General features: G+C 46.7%; 1 protein-coding gene across 1 annotated transcript in view; it reads left to right on the plus strand.

The window, feature by feature from the left end:
- The first annotated feature begins 353 nt into the window (after positions 1–353).
- TNIP1 (TNFAIP3 interacting protein 1) overlaps positions 354–18,950 on the plus strand; it is an 81,179-nt gene continuing 62,582 nt past the window's right edge. The window contains exon 1 of the mRNA XM_056851685.1: positions 354–387. The gene's annotated coding sequence lies outside the window, so the exon portion shown is untranslated. The remainder of the gene's footprint in view (positions 388–18,950) is intronic.

The following is an 18,950-nucleotide window of genomic DNA, read 5'->3' on the forward strand; positions in this document are numbered from 1 at the left end:
AAGCCTTATGATGCATGTTTTTCCTAGGGAAACAGCTCTTACCCATTTAAGGAATGTGGCAAGAATAATAGACCTTCTTTGGCATAAAATATTCATGTCTTCCTGGGATTCCAGAACTGAATCACCCTTTCCTCTAATGCATTGTTCATGAAACAGTGACGTACTTCAGCATACCCCTCTGGGCTAGAGGAGAGCCCTTTAAATACTTTTGGATGGTATTCAAAATGCAGACACACAAACACACACACACACAAGGGCTGTCTAGGGCCTCCATCATGGGGAATTCCCAGTCTCCTAGCTAAAAGTAAGCTTGGGTGTGCCTTCTTCCCTTCAGTCGATTAAAGCTCTCTGGAAGGCTCTTCTGGACCTTCTCTCTTACTTTTCTGAGTGAGTAATTCAAGAGCGTATTTGCCCCTGATTTGGACATGGGTGGGTAGTAGGTCTGGTAGTCAGCCTGTTGCATATTTATTAAATCTGAACACTGGAATTAAAACGTTTTTCTCTCTGCTGCTTTTCAGCAGCCCCCACCCCAAATTAGAACTTAGAATTTAACACTTTTGTTTCTTGAGCAATGTTATAGTGTATATTTTCTGTGATTTTATGTTCAGTCTGACCTCTAGGTTTACTACTCCCTGAACAGAAGATTTGTACTAAACATATTTATTTGAACAGCTTTGTAGATTATCTGAACATTTGGTTAGTTCCGCCAATCAGAAATGTTGTTTATATAAGTTTATTATGACATACCAAGGGAATAAACAGAAGATTTGATAACAGTGGATTCTGGTGTGTATGCGTGTTCTACTCCAGGTCTGGAAGATAGTATGCTCCTAGTAGTGTGGAGGAAATTGAATGGAAATTTCAAGACAAAAGACTTCATAAACATCCTACTGTATTGTACTCACTATACTAGCCTACTATCAACTATACGCAGCAGTACATCTTTGAAGCATTAGTGTTCAGTTAACAAAATTGTTCAATTAACAAAAAGCTGAGGAAGAAACCCCCAGAAATCTGAAGACTTATTGAATGTCGTAGCTGCAGAAGACGAGGCACCATAGATTTTTAAAAGTAGCATCCTGCTTATTCCAGGGGTAAGAACCACTAATGAGCATACATTTGCTAGCTGCCACTCACTTTAAAAGATCACTGGTTTAGGGTTGCCAGGTCCCTCTTTGACACCGGCAGGAGGTTTTTGGGGCGGAGCCTGAGGAGGGCGGGGTTTGGGGAGGGGAGGGACTTCAATGTCATAGAGTCCAATTGCCACATCGACCATTTTTTTTAGGTGAACTGATCTCTACTGGCTGGAGATCAGTTGTAATAGCAGGAGATCTCCAGCTAGTACCTGGAGGTTGGCAACCCTACACCGTTTCCTGTATTTTAAAGCAGTGCCTCCTCTTGTTGTTTGTGAAATTACTCCTTGAAATGTTGATCTGGAAAAAAGTAAACAGTGTTTCTCGTCCATTTTTGATGTTGTGGCCCTATGGGCATTGGCTGCTTTTAACGGCATCAGTCTCTCCCTTATTTCTATCCTGTCCTTCCTCCGAGGAGCCAAATAGGTTTGCCAACCTCCAGGTAATAGCAGGAGATCTCCTGCCATTACAACGGATCTCCAGCCGATAGAGATTAGTTCACCTGGAGAAAATGGCCATGCTGGCAATTGAACTCTATGGCACTGAAGTCCCTCCCCTCCCCAAACCCTCCCCTCCTCAGGCTCCGCCCCAGAAACCTCCTGCCAGTGGGGAAGAGGGACCTGGTAACCCCTAGAGCCAAGGGCAGTGTACATGGTTGCCTCCCCCTTCCATTTTATTCTCAGGGAGTGACCGGCCCAGGGTCACTGAGCGAGCTTCACAACTGAATGGGGATCTGAATTTGGATCTCCCAAGTCCCAATTCACCGCATTAGGCCAAGAATCTATTGACATGAAGAACTGAGAGTAATTTCATGAAATTGATTTTAAATGTCAACTCTGCTGCTTGCTTTGTGGTTGACTGATTTATATCTAAACACATTCATTGTCTGAAAGCATAAATCAGTAGTATAAATAGATTAACAGCTACTTGATCTGTTATAAAAGCTACCTTTAAGTAGCAATGCCTCTGGTGAAGGGCGCTGAGCGCTGGAGGCCTTATTGTAATTATATTCCTTGAATAAAGTTATGTTATTATTTACGCTGACAATTCTAATACTATGACCTGTACACAGACAATTAAAATAAGATACTATTACAAGTAGGGTTGTGTTTATAATTTGTATGAATTGTTCCTTATTAGAAAACTTATTGTGGATGGATAACATCTATATGTTGTTAAATTCTGATTAAAAATACCCAAGGACACCTAGATTTCACACGGATGACTAATCGTAACAGATGTGTTTGCCATTTTAATTCAGTTCTGTAATATATCGATTCAGAACAATTTTAACCACCTTCACATCATGGATGCAGTATTACTAGACCAGGAGATTTCCCTCTGCATGGGAAACTCTCTGCCCAAATTTGTGCAAAGGGAGAAAAGAGACTTTTCCCTGAAACTCTTTCCAGTGTCAAATTATTCATTAGGTATTGGTGGCAGGTTTCTACTTCCTTATTGCATGTTTGTACAAATTTTCACTGTGGGGTTAGGTAAACATTACTTATTCTGATTGCACTAAGCTTAATATCTTACTAGTTTTGACTTGCTTTGTACTATACATGACTGGACTTTCCATAATTTGGGGGTTTAAAAATAGCAACCTTCATTATAGGCACTGATAATTAATCAACAGGACAGTAATGTAAAGAACTCTGATCTAAGCATACTAAAGTCAGTGGGACCTACTCTGTTCCACTTCATACTGTACCAGCATACCTGATAAGATGGAGTTTATTAACTTAAGTATGTTTGCATAACAAGTTTTAAGATCAGGTTGTCAGTCTTTTTAAACCCCCTTGCTCTGTCTTTACATGTCTGTGGATAGTGTTGCTCAGAATTTGTAATTTGTCACACAGTGCTTCTTTAGTTATATTTATAACATTTGACAAGAACAAATGATCAAAGCAAGAAGATTGGAATTCTTTTAAAGATCAAATATTGGCTGGAAATGTGAGGAAATAGAATCCTGCAAGCAATAAAATATGGGGCTCTACTTCCATGCTAGAATGGAAATCCCCTCTCCTGACGCTCTCCTCCCTTGCTTTTCCATCCCGAGCCATGTTTATACGAAACACTATTTACAGTATACTTACAAGTGGCTTGTCCCATTGTACCTGGCCTCAGACCAGGAGTCCCCCTTGGGTTGATCAGCAGGGTTGCCCTCCCATATTCCTCCTTGACCACAATTATGTATTGTTTTCATTTTTACTTTGTTTACCCCTGTTAATCCCCACAATTGAGCCCTTAGACCTCTGTGGCCCTACTCCCTCCTCTTAATACTGTCTCCTCTTGGCAATAGGGCTCCCTTGGAGCCAGCCTGGCCCTTCCCGGCTGATGAGTCCTTTGCCATCCCTCAGCGTGGCTTCTGCTGACCTTCTGCTCTGCCTGTCGTCTCCCTGGCCCTGCAGCCTCCTCTGCAGCCTCCCCCTTCAATAAATTTCCATGGTGGCCCCAACACCCCTGGTGCTTCCCCTGTCGACCACTCCCAATGCCTCTAGGTTCACTGGTTCTGGGCCTGTTAACATGGCTGCTGCCCCCTCCACCTCCTCTGTGCCCCAGCTTTCCTTGCCAGCCTCGATTCACTGCCACTTCCTTCTTCCCACGAGTCTTCCCATTCTTTCTCTGGTCTCCTCTTTAAATCCCTTGGTCTGTAGCCTTGTCCCTGCCCTTTTACCGGCATGTCACTTCCAGCCTGGTTGTGTTTACTTCCAACCAGACTGCAGGAGGCCACTGCACATCCATCCGAGCTTGCAGAGCAGGGCCGCAAGCCGCACACCCCTGCCCTTAAGTCTGGTCATGTACGCCCCAACTGGAGGAGCCACTGTGAAAAAAAGTCTGCATTAATGTGGTGCCTTCCTGCATGATGTTACACCTCAAATAAATATGGTTGGAGAGCCAGCATCTATTACTGTACTCGCTCATTGTGATCTCCCCTTTCATCCAAAGGAGAGCTACGGGATGTTATTAGAGCAAAAGGACTGCACAATAGGTAATAGCGCAAGGACATTATTGCCCACTTGACTGCCAACGCTTCCTTTTCTAGAGTTGAATAGGCTCATTCGCAAGGGAACAGCTTCTGGTTCAGGAATGTGATGTGGTGCTCCAAACTGCCCTACTCCTGAGCCAACACAACCCTCACTCCTACCTCTGAGACTTCGGTGTACAGCTGAAAAGACTTGGAAAAATGCAGTCCCCACAGCAATGGTTCCTTAACTTCCTTCTTCAGTAAATCCAATAAGGGAGCCTTTTGAGTAGGGCAATGAGGCAAAATACAACTGTAGTATTCTGCAAGCCCCAACAATTGTCTGACCTGTGTTTTAGTCTTGGGTACCAGTAATTGGAGAGCCAGTATGGTGTAGTGGTTAAAGTGTTGGACTAGGATCTGGGAATCCCAGGTTCAAATACCCACTCTGCCTGAAAACTTGCTGGGTGACCTTGGGCTAGTCACATACTCTCAGCCTTGATCATGGCATGGATTTGGATGGGAGACCTCCAAGGAACACCAGGGGCATGATGCGGAGGCAGGCAATGGCAAACCACCTCCAAACATCTCTTGCCTTCAAAACCCTACGGGGTCACAATAAATCCACTGTGACTTGACAGCAAAAAAAAAAAAAAAAGGCAATCCCCATTGCTGGAATGTTGTAGCAGTTCCATGGAGGCCAAAGGACATGGTGATGAACTGATAGAGTCCCCAAGGGGTTGCTATCTTCTCCTGGCCCTGCTTTAGGTGTACTCACCTTAGTAATATCTAGAATAGTCAGGTATCAAGCCTGATTTAATTGCTCCAGTAACTGAGGTACTTGCAGCATGGGATACACGTCAAACTGAGAGATGTGATTGACTCCTCTAAAATCCAAGTACATACAGATTGAACCATCCGGTTTGTGTATTAAGACTATGGGACTATGCCAGGGACTAGTGGAAGGTTCTGTTACCCCAGCTTTCAGTACTGCATCTACTTCCTTTTGTACTGGCTACCAGGTCTTTCTAGGCAAAAAGCACAGATGCTCCTGGACTACCTTTCTGGGCTCAGTGTCAGTTGCATGTTCCAATATGTTGGCCCTGGCAGGGGAGAAAACACTTGCCAATATTGTTCCAATTCCTAGCAGATCTTCTTGCTGTTGTGGAGATAAGGAGGCTGCTGGAATTTCTTGTAGATCCTCTTTGCCTTGATTCCTTTGTGGGTTGTTCCCTTGAGACCTACAATAGGGAAAGGGCCAACCCAAAGGTCTCCTCCCTTCTGCCCCAATATATGGGCTCATATCAAGACTTGTGCCCCACTCTGGGAATTCCTGGATTCTTGTCCTTTTATCGTATTGGGCCTTTTGCGCTTGTTGAGCTTCCACCAGATGTTGCTGAGCCCACATGCATGCCTTTTGCAACATATATTCATTGCGTTTGATTTTTCTCACCAGCCAGTATACCTGTCACTATGCATGTGTCTCCCACTTTTCCCCCTTATGGAGAACATTTTTCTCTTGAATGTGATGTTGAGTGGCTTTGGATTGTTGGTAGTTTCACATTTCTTACTTGTTGAATTTTTCTAAATACTTATTACCTACTGCTCAAATACGTTTTAAAAAATGTACTGGGTTGTTGTTGTTTTCAAATGATTCTCACAAGTACAGAAAGATCCTAAGGCAAAGCTCAGTCACTTCTCCTGGAATTTTACTTATCTAATTATAGGCCTGCCAAACAACCAAAACATGTGCCTGCAATAAACCAAGCCCTAATTAGTCCCCGTCAGCCACAGGGACTTGTGGGAAAGGGTAGTACTTTCCCATATGATACAACACTCAAGTGTCCCCATTGGACTTGGGAAAGGATGACCTTACAGGAGATTTATTGCACAGGTGTGAGGAGCAGGATCTTCTCTGTTGTGGCTCTATAAATGTGGGATTTGCTCTCCTAGGAAGCCCATGAGACCCAGTTTTAGGCAAATGCTTAAGCATCAAATTACACGTTACACATGAGATCTTCGACTGAACCTCACCACCCTCCCCCTTTTTTACTTTAATGCAGCAGTGGGGGGGGCATATGTAGTCCCCCAAATTTTATTAGAGCTTTGTGCTGGGGGAGGAGGTGTGTCCAAATCTAACCCCTTTCCCTCCCAGAAAGCTTTACTTAGACTCCTATGAGAGAAAATAATACAAACACTTATCCAATTTCACCTGCCTCAAAGTTTAGTAAAATAGGTTATGTTTGGATAGATCTGTTAGGTGTGTGTTTTGATACAATTTAATTAATGTTAATTAAGGATTTTTTTATTTGTTTCCCACTGCTGCTGTCTTGTTTGTACTGCTCTCAGCACTTTGTGAATTGTCTGGAAAAACTGCTTACAAGTTGTTGTTTTAAATCATCTGTGTCAGAGAGTTCGTAGCACACTTGAATTTTGAAGTGATGGGAGCTGAGTCCTCAAAGTGATGTGAATTAAATATGAGCTACAGGAACAGAGTTAAAAATTCTAGATTCGTTTTTCAGCTTGTTGTTCTAAATGGCACTATAGCACACATCCAACTGGCAAAATGGATATTTATGCATATATTTATGTATATATTTATTTATACCCCATTTTCCTCTCCAACAAGGATCCAAAGCAGCTGAGATACTTTTTCCCTCCTCCGTTTTACTCACAACAACCATGTGAGGCAGGTTAGACTGCTGAGAGAGAGTGACTGGCCCAAGGTCACACTGTTAAGTTTCTATGGCAGAATGGTGATTTGAACATGGTTCTTCTGGATCCTAATCTAACATTCTAACCACTTTAACACAGTTTTAATCAACTGTGAACATACCCATTTCTTCTTTCTTCTGTCTGCCTTTGTGCGAAGACGTGTGAGATGCAGCAATTTAGATACCTTCAGAAACTACAGCTTGTTGCTAGTAGCATTTCTAGGCATTTCAACGGAAAAGAAGTGTCTTCAGTATTTATAAATTCTCTGAGGGAAATTGCTGCAGGAACAAAGTCTGGAATAAGAAAGATAAATTGCCTTATTTCTGGGGCCAACCCTTTCATCTAGTTCTCTCTCATCATCACCTATTTTTGTTAGTTATATTTGCATATCATCTGTTTTCTAAGGTTGGCACATGTTTTGCCGATTTATATTCACATCAATGCTTATAAAGGTAGCTTAGGCTGATATCTCTCCAGTCCCACTCCATGTAAACTGCATTTCTTTCCCCATGTATTAATTCAAAGCATAATATTTTGTTTCTGGGAAAATGAAGTAACTCACAATGACATTGTAACTGGGCTTGTTGTGTGGATTATGGTAGAGCAAGAGGGAAACGGATTGATGTTTCCTGCACTGCAAGACAACTCTCCCATTATTTAATTAATTTATTTTACAAAATTATACCCCACCTTTCTGCCCTCATAAGGGCCACCAATTAAAAACATAAAACTGCATCTTAAAAACCATTGAAAAAACCAACAAAAACACATCATTAAAACAATTAACACCAGAAATTAAATACATACAAAAGCATAAAAACAACAATTAAAACATTTTGCAGGATGGAGGGATCAATGAAATAATGCCAAACAAAACAAAACCTTCACCCACTGGCAGAAGATTGGGACAGAGGAGTCTCCCTCAGGACAGAGTTCCAGAGTTTTGGTGCCACAACTGAGAAGGCCCTCTCTTGGCTTGCTGCCCGCATCATCTCAGAAGGTGGGGGCTCCCAAAGTGGTCAGGTAGGTTCATAAGGGAGTAGGAAATCCTTTAGGTATATTGGTCCCAAACCATACAGGGCTTTAAAGCCCTTGGATTGTGCCTGGAAACAGACTGGGAGCCAGTGTAGATTAGCCAGGACTGGACTGATATTGTCCCTATGATCCTCTCCAGTGAACATCCTGGCTGCAGCATTCTGCATCAGCTGACGTTTCTGAACACTTTTCAAAGGGCAGCCCCACGTAGCGTGTATTTGTTTTGGTCTTCAAGTCACAGCCGACTTATGGTGACCCCATAGGGTTTTCAAGGCAAAAGGCGTCCAGAGGTAGTTTACCATTGCCTACCTCTGTGTAGTGACCCTGGTATTCCTTGGTGTCTCCCAACCAAACACTGACCAGGCTCGGCCCTGCTTTGTTTCCAAGATCTGATGAGATTGGGCTAGCCTGGGCTATCCAAGTCAGGGTAGAGCATATTAGAGTAATTGTTACCTAGATGCAACCAGTGTATGCACCACAGTGCTCAGAGTATTTCTACCAAGGAAAGGCTGCAGCTGGCTAATCAGTCAAAGCTGGTAAAAGGTACACCTGGCCATAGCTGCCACCTACTTATCCAGCAGTAGGCCTGGGGCCATGAGTGCTCCAGACTACAGACCTGTTCTTTCAAGGGGAGTGCAACTCCATTAAGATGGGTGACATCTTAAATCCTTGGTCAGGCCTTCCACTCACAAGTAACACGTCCGTCTTGTCAAGATCAAGCTTCAGTTATTAGCTCACATCCACTCTAAAACTGCCTCCAGGCATCAGTTCAGGGTTTTTACAACCTCCCTGGGATCAGCCAGGAGCATGAGACAGAGCTGAATGTCATCCACATATTAGTGTCCACCCAGCCCACATCTCCAGATAACCTCACCCAGCAGTTTCATGTAGACATTAAACATCACAGGGGACAAGATTAGGGTTGCCAGGTCCCTCTTTACCACTGGTGGGAGGTTTTGGGGGCAGAGCCTGAGGAGGGCGGGGTTTGGGGGAGGGGAGGGACTTCAATGCCATATAGTCCAATAGCCAAAGCGACCATTTTCTCCAGGTGAACTGATCTCTATCGGCTAGAGATCAGTTGTAATAGCAGGAGATCTCCAGCCACTACCTGGAGAATGCCAACCCTAAACAAGATGGAACCTTGCAGGACTGCACAGGCCAAAGGGCTGAGCAGCAGTCTCTTTTATTTTGTAAAAATGTAAAACAATATTTTGTGACTCTGTCCTCCCATTATGCACTTGCAATGCTGAATTTGAGGCTTGTAATAATTTTTTTTCTTTTAAAAAGATTTGTATTACAAAAAGCCCTCGCTCATTTGTCAGCTTCTATTTTTGATAAATTTAGAAATAAATGTATAATAATGCTTTAGAGAACGTGTGGTCCTCAGGTAACAAAATACAGTTGAACAAAAAAGAAAGCCTGTAGTGTGGAAGAAAAAACTTTGCCAGATGCAACTTTTCTCATCTGTGCAGCAAAATCAACAACTGTCCAAATTCTCTCTTCTGTGCAATACCCATAGAAGTACATTCCCTTCTCTGCTGCAGTAACCCCCTTACATTCCATTCTTTCCTGCGCTGATGTGCACATTAGCCAGATTTTTTTCCAAAGGAAATGAAAACCGCTTAGTTATAAAATTATACATCTCAATTTCTTTGAAGACGTAGGTTTGAAAAGCGATTCTGTGCAATTCACAAAAAAATCTAGATAATGTTTTTTTAAACACACCCAAGTCAAAGCTTGAGAGAGACTGTCCTTCAGTGTTCCTCCTCTGAAGATGCCTGCTGCCACAGCTGCTGGCGAAACGTCAGGAAAGAAAATACCAAGACCACGGTCACACAGCCCGGATAACCTACAAGAACCAAAGTCAAAGCTGTTGGCTCCTTTATATTCCCTATAGCCGTGTTGGCGAACCTATGGCACGCGTGCCACTTCCGGCACTTTTTTTCCACTTCCGGCACGCGTAGCCCTCTCTGCCGGCACGCGCAGTTCCTCCAAGCCGCTGGCCTTTTTGGCTCTGCCCCGCCCCGGATGGGGGAGGCTGTAGCCCAGGGGTGGGGAACCTCCGACATCATTGGCGGTGGCCCCCGGACTCTCCCACAGAAGCCGCCGCTGGAGCGTGCGTGGCCAGCCAGGAGGGTGGGAGAACGGGGAACAGAAGGCAAGCGCCTGCACTCGGCATGGCCGGCAGCTTCTCCGGCGCCCTCTGGGCCTGAGCGGGCGGAGGGGCGTGGCTGGCCGGTGAGTGCGAAGGAGGCGCCCTCTGCCCCACCCCGCTCGCCTCTCACAAGCCTGCCGCTGCCGCCGCGCCCCACCGCCACATCCCCCCCTTGGAGCAGGCAGGCAGGCCGGGTGGGAGAACCCCTCCAGGTGGGGGGCTTAGGGGCCTGGGCAAGCCAGGCAGGCAGAGAGGGGCGCTGAGCTAGGCTGGGCTCCCTCCCTCCTTGCCAGACGGGCCTCTTTTCCGCCGGAGCTCCACTCTGAAAGGGGTGGGTGGAGGTGGTGGCGGCGAGGCCCAGCCGGGCGGGGGATCCACCTCCTCCTGCTGCTCGCCCCTGGCACGTGGGAGGCGGCGGGACCCAGCCCCGTCCATAGGCAAAGGGCGCAGCGGCAGGGCTGGTGAGCCATAGGGCGGCAAGTCAGGCGGAGGCTCTGGGGCGCCTCCCTCCCTTCCCTCGCTGGCGGCCGGCCCGGCTGGGTGGGGGCAGCTGTCAGCGGGGCAGGATTTTTTTTCTTTTTCCCTTCTTGTCCCCCTTCGCAGCTGGTGCCTGATTGGGGAAGGCTTCTGGGCCCTTGTCCATTCCCCCCTTTCCCCCCTTCTCCCCTTGCATGCCTTCCTGCGCTCCGCCCAGCTGGCTGGTGGGCCTGAACCACACCGCCGCATTGTTGGCCTTCCTTGGGCTGCTCTGCCTCTCCTGCCCCTTCACCCTTCCTCTCCCAGCTCCTTCTCCCTCACCCAGGATCTGCCTCAACCCTCCATGGGTGTGTAGGAGCGGGGCAGGACACCGAGCCTCCGCGGGTAGGGAAGGGTCTCCCGGCGCCCCGTGCGCAGCGGGCTGTTCTGCGTGAGCACCCCCCACTTCTCTGCTGAGGGAGGAGGCGGGGGCCGTGTGTGTGTGTGTGTGTGTGTGTGTGTGAGAGAGAGAGAGAAAGTAGAAAGGCTTTTCTGTCTCTGGCCACTCAAGCATGGGAGGTTTTGCCTTAGATTTGCTGCTATGTAGATGCACATTTTCCCCATCCAAATTCTCAAAACTCATCAGTAAGTCCCCATGCAGAGTTTTGAGAATCCGGATGGGGAAAATGTGCATCTGGAAAGTGGCAAATCCAAGGCAAAACCTCCCATGCATAAATGGCCTCTTTCTTTCTCTGTCTCCCTCCGTCCTTTTCTTTCCCTACTTTTCTTTCTCTCCCTAGCTCCATTTCTTTCTTTCTTTCTTTCTTTCCCTCCCTTCCCTTTCTTTCCCTCCCTTCCCTTTCTCCCTCTCTTCCCTTCTTTCCTTCCTTCTTTCCCTCCAGCGGCTTCTCCGGCGCCCTCTGGGTCTGTGCAGGCAGAGGGGCATGCAGTCCTGTTCCACCTTTGAAGGGCCCACAAACCATCCTCCAAACACCTTTCCATTTGTCTTGGTATGTAGAGAGAAAACACTAAGGAACTAGTTGCCAATCTCCAGGTACTAGCTGGAGATCTCCTGCTATTACAAGTGATCTCCAACCAATAGAGATCAGTTCCCCTGGAAAAAATTGCCACTTTGGCAATTGGACTCTATGGCACTGAAGTCCTTCCCCAAACCCCGCCCTCCTCAGGCACCACCCCAAAAACCTCCCACTCATGGCAAAGAGGAACTTGGCAACCCTAGCCTCCCCCTCTGGGCCCCTTCTGGGGGTGGTATTCAGGTTAAATTGCCGCATTGGCACTCGGCGATAAATAAGTGGGTTTTGGGTTGCAGTTTGGGCACTCGGTCTCTAAAAGGTTCGCCATCACTGCCCTATAGGATCTCATTGAGAATTCTCTGCTGGGCAACAACAGGAAACACACACACGAGCAGCTTCTGACTACATTTCATCCTTCGTCTCTATCCACACATCGTCTGTAGTACCGGAGCACGACAGCAATCGTTCACAACGGGAATGTGGTTGCGTGGACCAGGCAACCCGTTGCAAACGACTGCTGGCCGCACGGCCACAGCGCAATATCCAGCGACGTGAGGATGCAGCCTTCCCCAGGCGGAAAAGGAGCGCTCTCCAAAGCCCCCCTTTCCCAAAGCAAACCCAGGAGCAAAACAGAGAGCGACTTGCAGCCCGCGGCTTACTGGCAAGCAAGCCCAGCTGGCCTTAACGGGGTTGACCCCTGAGAAAGCGCGCCTTGTGCCGCCGCAGATCACAACAGCAGCGATAATCTTGAGGTTTCTAATGCCTCGAATAACGCTGCAGGGCAAAACCACTAAACCCGCGCGGTCTGCGCAGATGCCACCCCGCGGGCTTCCCCTGAGTCCGCTCCTCTGTGTTCTGTGTTCTGAAAAGGGGTGTGTGTGTTTGCTGATTAGCTGTGCGGCTTGTCAATCACAGGGACAGGGAAATTCCAGAATGGGCGGGCACTTCCTCCTGTGCAGTCAAAGAGGAAGTCGAGGCGGCTCGCGGAGCGTCGGGCGAGGAGCTGCGTGGACTTCCAGGAGTGGCCCCGCGCAGGTAGGACCGGGCAAAAGTCAAGGTGGTTGTGCCTGCAGGACCCCAGGAAGGAAGGAGATGGGTTCAGCGGAGAGCAGCCTCTGCTAATGATGGCAGCTAGGAGCCGCAGTGGTTAGATCAAGCTTTGATACTGGCAGCTGGTAGTGGGGATGCTGGCTGTGAAAAGAGGTACCTCTTGGATTTCGCAACCTTTTATAATAAGGGGAACCAAACTAAGCCTCGGTCTTTTTGCCGCTGCTCCTTAATGTGGTAAAATTGGTATAATGTGGATGGACCAGTTCTCCTGTGTCTAGTCAATGGGAAATCACTTATTGGCTTTGTCTCGGACATATTGCTGTTATGCTAAGGTAAAGGTCCCCTGTGCAAGCACCGGGTCATTCCTGACCCATGGGGTGATGTCACATCCTGACATTTCCAAGGCAGACTTTGTTTGCGGGGTGGTTTGCCAGTGCCTTCCCCAGTCGTCTAGGCAAGTTATTTAGACCATGACAGCGGAATGTAAACATGTGGTCCTGAATAATGCAAATAATAAAATGGTTAGCACAGGAGACACAGCTCTGCTTGCCTGCTTTGAAAGTAATCAGGAAAGTATTAGGCTGTGGGACAGAAGATCGCAATATCTCTGAGAGGTTAACTCTTTACTAAATGTCTTTTTAAAAGGGCACAGTAGTGACAACAGTAATGCATGTCTCCAATCCTGTCATCTCTTGTTAAAAGGCATTCAGATTAATGATGCACATGTTTTGAAAAAAGCCTGGTTGGAATGACAACTCCAGCCTGTGATGCCATTTAAATGCATACAATTATTTACTCTTTTGTTGAGTGTAGCTGTTAGCAATAGAGCAATTGATGCACTTAATTATGACACTGCACAATCCCATTAGTACAATTTCATCTTTTCCCCAAATAATTGTGTGTGGGTTCGTAGCTCTATTTTATTTATTTTATACCATGAAGAAATTCAGGCTGGCACATATAGGTCTACCATGTTTTGTCCTCACATCCATACTGGAAAGGAGAGATGTAAACAATGTAAGTTGGGGGGGGGGAAATTGAAATATAGGCTATGATTATTTACCTATCAAACCATTATAGGCTATGATTATTTACCTATCAAACCTAAATTGCTGTTACTGATTGGACAAAGTGAAATGCATCCTTTATAACTTAGTTAACATATACAATGGTACTTTCTGGCATATTTATGGAATTTAAAACTATAACTATCTTCATTTTCCATTAAAAAAATTGCAAGCATACCCAGTACTTGAGAAGGGGCTGCAAACTGCTGGATCCTTTGCTACCATAGTATGCAAATCTTTAATTTTTGCCATCTGAGAGGTAAGAATAAATACAAGTTGCAGATAGAAAACAAATTATGTTGTAAACAAAAGGAAGTATATTATTTGGACAGAAGCTCTCATAGAGTCCCAAGTCTGCCAGCATATTTGGATATTAACATTATGAAAACATTGAACACTTCGTTAAGGTGTTATCATTAAACATGTTATAATTTATTAACTATTGCCAAAGTTATTACGTTGAAACAAAAAAGTTTTGAAAATATTGTGCATATCTACAGTATAAGAATTTTTTAATGCTCCCCCAAATTTTCCAGATTTTCCTTAAGAAGCATTTTACTAATTTGAAAAGAGTAAATATACCATAGGATTTTCTTTTAAGTGTTCCACCAAATTGTCCAACTTTTCTGTCAGAAAAAAATTGCGAAATGGGCCTAGAAAAAAACTTGAAAATGTTTTTTCTCCTGAAAGTTTTCTTGGTTTTTTTTTTCTGGGCCCTCATGACTCTAAAAGGGAGAGTAACCTGCCTGAGTCCTGTCAGTGAGATTTTTTGCCTGATTAGGGAATGAATCTAGGATTCCTTGGTAAAAGTGGCAACAGGAAACATTTGACAGTCAACTTAAAACAGCATGTTTTCCTCGGAATGAGTTCACTGTGTATATTTAGGGTTGCCAACATCTGGGTGGGGCCTGGAGATCCCCCAGAATTACAACTGATCTCTAGACGACGGAGATCAGTCCCACTGGAGAAAACAACTGCTTTGGAAGGTGGACTCTGTGGGATTATACCCCACCAAAGTCTCTCCCCTCCCCAAACCCTGCTGTCCTCAGGCTCCACCTCCAAATCTCCAGGAATTTCCCAGCCTGGAGTTGGTGACCTGATATTCATTGGGATATACTTCTGAGTAAATATGCATAGGATTGGGTTGCAATTTGTTGGATTGCCCTATTTACCTGAAAGAAAGACTAAGGTACCTTTCTGCAGGTGCTATCAGAAAAAGAGGGGACCATCTTAAATTCTCATGCAAGTTACAGATTTTTTTTGCTGTCAAGTCACAACAGACTTGTGGCGACCCCTTTGGGTTTTCAAGGCAAGAGATGTTCAGAGGTGGTTTTCCTCCTGCTGTGTAGCGACCCTGGTATTCCTTAGACTAAATCAGGGGTCCTCAAACTTTTTAAACAGGGGGCCAGTCCATTGTCCCTCAAACACTGTTGGGGGCCGGACTATAGTTTAAAAAAAATATGAACAAATTCCCCGCGTGCGCGGGGGGGGGGAGGAGGCGGCGCGAGGGGGCTCTCCTGAAAAGCATCCTCCTCCCGAGCCCGGACCTTCCCCCTTCGCTCTGCAGCTGGGGCTTGGCCTTTCCTCGGCAGACACGGCCTCGCCCCTGCCCCGGCCTCCCTTGCGCTCTCCGCACGCCCGCACGCACAGAGGCGAGTTAATGGGGAATAAAGAGGCTGGAGTCGGCGGCAAGTGCCTGCGCCTTACAAATGTAGTGGTTAAGAGTGGCAGTTTGGAGCGGGGACTCTGATCTAGAGAACCGGGTTTGATTCCCCACTCCTCCACATGAGAAGCGGAGGCTAATCTGGTGAACCTGGTTGGTTTCCCGACCCCTACACACGAAGCCAGCTGGCTGACCTTGGGCTAGTCACAGCTCTGTTAGTGCTCTCTCAGCCCCACCTGCCTCACAGGGCGTCTGTTGTGGGAGGGTATGGGAAGGGGATTGTAAGGCAATTTGAGTCTCCCTTTAGTGGTAGAGAAAGCCGGCATGTAAAAACCAAGGCCATTTATGCACGGGAGGTTTTGCCTTGGATTTGCCGCTCTCCAGATGCAAATTTTCCCCATCCGAATTCTCCAAACTCTGGCAGGGGGTGGGGGGAGCTTACTTTTGAGTTCTGAGGATTCGGATGGGGAAAATGTGCATCTGGAGAGCGGCAAATCCAAGGCAAAACCTCCTGTGCATAAATGGCCACAAGTCTTTTTCTTGTTCTCCCTGGAGATATGCCCAGCCCCCCCCCCAAGGGCCCCCTATAAGGATACCCCCGGGAGGAGAGAGAGCCACAAGCCGTGAGAACGCTGCCCAACTGCAGCCAAAACAGGAACGCCAGGGCCACGTTGGGCTGCATCGAGCTCGAGGAGGCCAGGTCCAGCCAGGCCACAAAGCTAGGCAATGGGAGAAGTCTCCCGGTGGGGCATGCTGCGGAAGAGAAGGGGGCGACTGGGCCCAGGAAAGGGGGGTTTGGGCCTGGGAGGGAGAAGGCGAAGGGGGCGACTGGGCGGCACACGAGGCGGCAAGACGCCTCGTGCACCCAGGAAAGGAGTTTTGGGCTGGGGAGGGTGGGAGGGAGAGGTCAAAGGGGGCGACTGGGCGGCGCGCAAGGCGGCAAGATGCCTCGTGCACCCAGGAAAGGGGGTTTTGGGCTGGAGAGGGAGCAGGGAAGGGGGCGACTGGGGTGGGAGGAAGGCTTCCGGCTGGGCGCAAGCGGCCAGGAAACCCAGAAAAGCTCTAGGGAGGGGGGCAAGGGGGGACTGGCTTTCTCAGTCCCTGGGCCGGACAAAAGCCCTCCGGGGGCCGGATCCGGCCCGCGGGCTGTAGTTTGAGGACCCCTGGTCTAAATACTAACAAAATAGCTAGCCCTGCTTAGCTTCTGAGATCTGATGAGATCTGGCTATCCTGGGCTATCCAGGTCAGGCCAAATTACGGTTACACGCAGTAATAAAAAAAAATGTGAATAACCTTTTAAGGGGGCTTGGTCATCTTCCTTTTGAGTAAATAATGGGTAAGTACAACGTTTTATGGTCAGTAACTTGTAGGGAAATAGGAATGTACAGCAAAGGTATGCTTTTCTTTGAAATTGAGATGTTACTCTTATTAAAAATTAACCTGGCATCCACAAAATGTAAACTTGTTTGTACAATCACAATATAAATCTATAGGCATGGAAGGTGAAAGCCCAACTTAATTACACTCTTATGGTTGACCATGAAGGTGACCTCTTGATTGGAATTTCACCTATAACAGAGTGCTTGTTTGGCATCTAGTTCCAAATATATTTTTTCTGTTCTGTGATCAGTTCAAATGAGATCCCCGCCCTTCTGGTCTTTGACAGTACAGGTGGAGGGTGGCTTAAGGGGGGAAAATGAGCCAAATAAATGTTCATCATTTGGTTGCCTTTCTGACTCTCATTCCTTGCATTGTTTGGCCTGTGGGGTTTGTGAACGCTGTAAAAAAGAAACAAAAAACCCTAACCAAGGGCTTTTCCTTGTGGGTATTGTTCGGCCCCGTACTGCTTCAGCTTATCACCTGATTTCCACATGCATTTTTGTGGCTTTATCTTTTTCTGGAAGCCAATTCTCATGTGTAATGTTTCTGCTGATTTTCTTTGTCTCGCCCACTCCCATGCACCTCCAGCCCACTTTTCAATTATTGAATTGTCATCATCAAACTACTCCCTCTCCTCTCCACCCAGCCCTGTAGATAAATGGTTTCATATTTTTTAAAAGTCACTAAAATGTCACTATATCGCTGTAGTGTTCTAATGATAGTTTAAGCAGGTTCTCTGAATTCCCAGCCTCCTTCTTCTTTCTTTTTTTAAGCCTCTAGAATTTTCACTTTTCTTATATCTCTGTGAGGGTAGGACATAGAGACTTACTTAAAAAAAAAAGCAAGTTGGGAATTCAGAGAACCTATGTGACCTATCATTACAGCAGTTTGTTGCTGTGTTGATATTTTAGTGCCATTTTATTTTTTAAAAATGCAGCCATTGTATCAATATAGTAATATAAGCATTCACAGAAAATAAAGAGGGGAGTGCTGTGATGCCACGGATGACAACAGCACCCTCCCTTGTAAATCCTGATTATGTAAGGCATGTGTGGAAGAAAAAAACCTGACTCCACAACTATGAAAATGCAGAGGAAGGGTAGATGTGGGGAAGAAACCCTGCCCAAACTGATTCCAATACTTGTGGATTAACTCCTAAGAAAATCAGGAGAAAATTGAGTGTGTAGAAAAGCCCTGATTTCTCCCGTAGCATCTGTTCTCTGTTTCGTCACGGCTATAGAAAAGCATTAAAACAAATCAAAGGGAGAAGCCCTAATTTCTTCCACAGCATCTCTTCTCTATTTTGTCATGGCTATGGAAAAGCATTAAGAAGAGTTGGTTTTTATATGCTGACTTTCTCTACCACTTAAGGAAGAATCAAACAGGCTTACAATCACCTTCCCCTCCCCACAACAGACACCCTGTGAGGTAGGTTGGGCTGAGAGAGTGTGACTAGCCCAGGGGTCTCAAAACTGCGGCTCCAGAGCCACATGCGGCTCTTTGGCCTGTTGAGTGCGGCTCTCCGAACTTGGTTTGGAGCCCCTGCTCTTGCGCCTGCTCGCGCCGGCACGCCTGAGAGAGAGAGAGAGCGGGTGAGCGGGCGGGCTGTCTCCCCACCCCCCTGCCGTGGAGAATGGCCGGGTCCCCCTTTCCCTTGCCCTCAATGGTTGGGAGGCTAAAGCCTCCCCTCCCCTCTAGTCGTGCGATTGCTGGGCGGGCGGCTCGGCGGTTCCTGGCCCCCCCGCCTATCAGCTGTTGGGCGGGGCAGGCTTCCTTTGGTAGACCTGGCCTTCGGCTGAGTCCCATTGGGAGGCCATGTCTACCCACTGGCTTTCTTGGCAGTAGACCTGGACTCCGAGGAGGGGAAAGTCCCCCTTCAGAGGCCAGGTCTACCAATTGGCTTCTATGGGCCTCTGGAGGCCAGGTCTACTGCCAAGAAAGCCAATGGGTAGACCTGGCCTCCCAATGGGACTTAGCTGGAGGCCAGGTCCACCAATAGGCTTTTATGGCGGTAGACCAGGCCTCCAGACGAGGACTCCGGACGGGAAGGGGGAAATGGCAGGGACTTAGAATTTAATTTTTATCAATAAATAAGATCACTATTAAGTATGATATCAAGTTTTATTCAGTGTACCTATAGTTTAATTAAGACTTAAAACTTTAATTAAAGTTTATTAAGTAAATAAACAGTGTACCTACCTATATAGTTTAAGAAATTTGGCTCTCAAAAGAAATCTCAATCGTTGTACTGTTGATATTTGGCTCTTTTGACTAATGAGTTTGCCGACCCCTGGACT

The sequence above is a fragment of the Euleptes europaea genome, chromosome 1, assembly GCF_029931775.1.
Source record: "Euleptes europaea isolate rEulEur1 chromosome 1, rEulEur1.hap1, whole genome shotgun sequence".
Taxonomy (NCBI): domain Eukaryota; kingdom Metazoa; phylum Chordata; class Lepidosauria; order Squamata; family Sphaerodactylidae; genus Euleptes; species Euleptes europaea.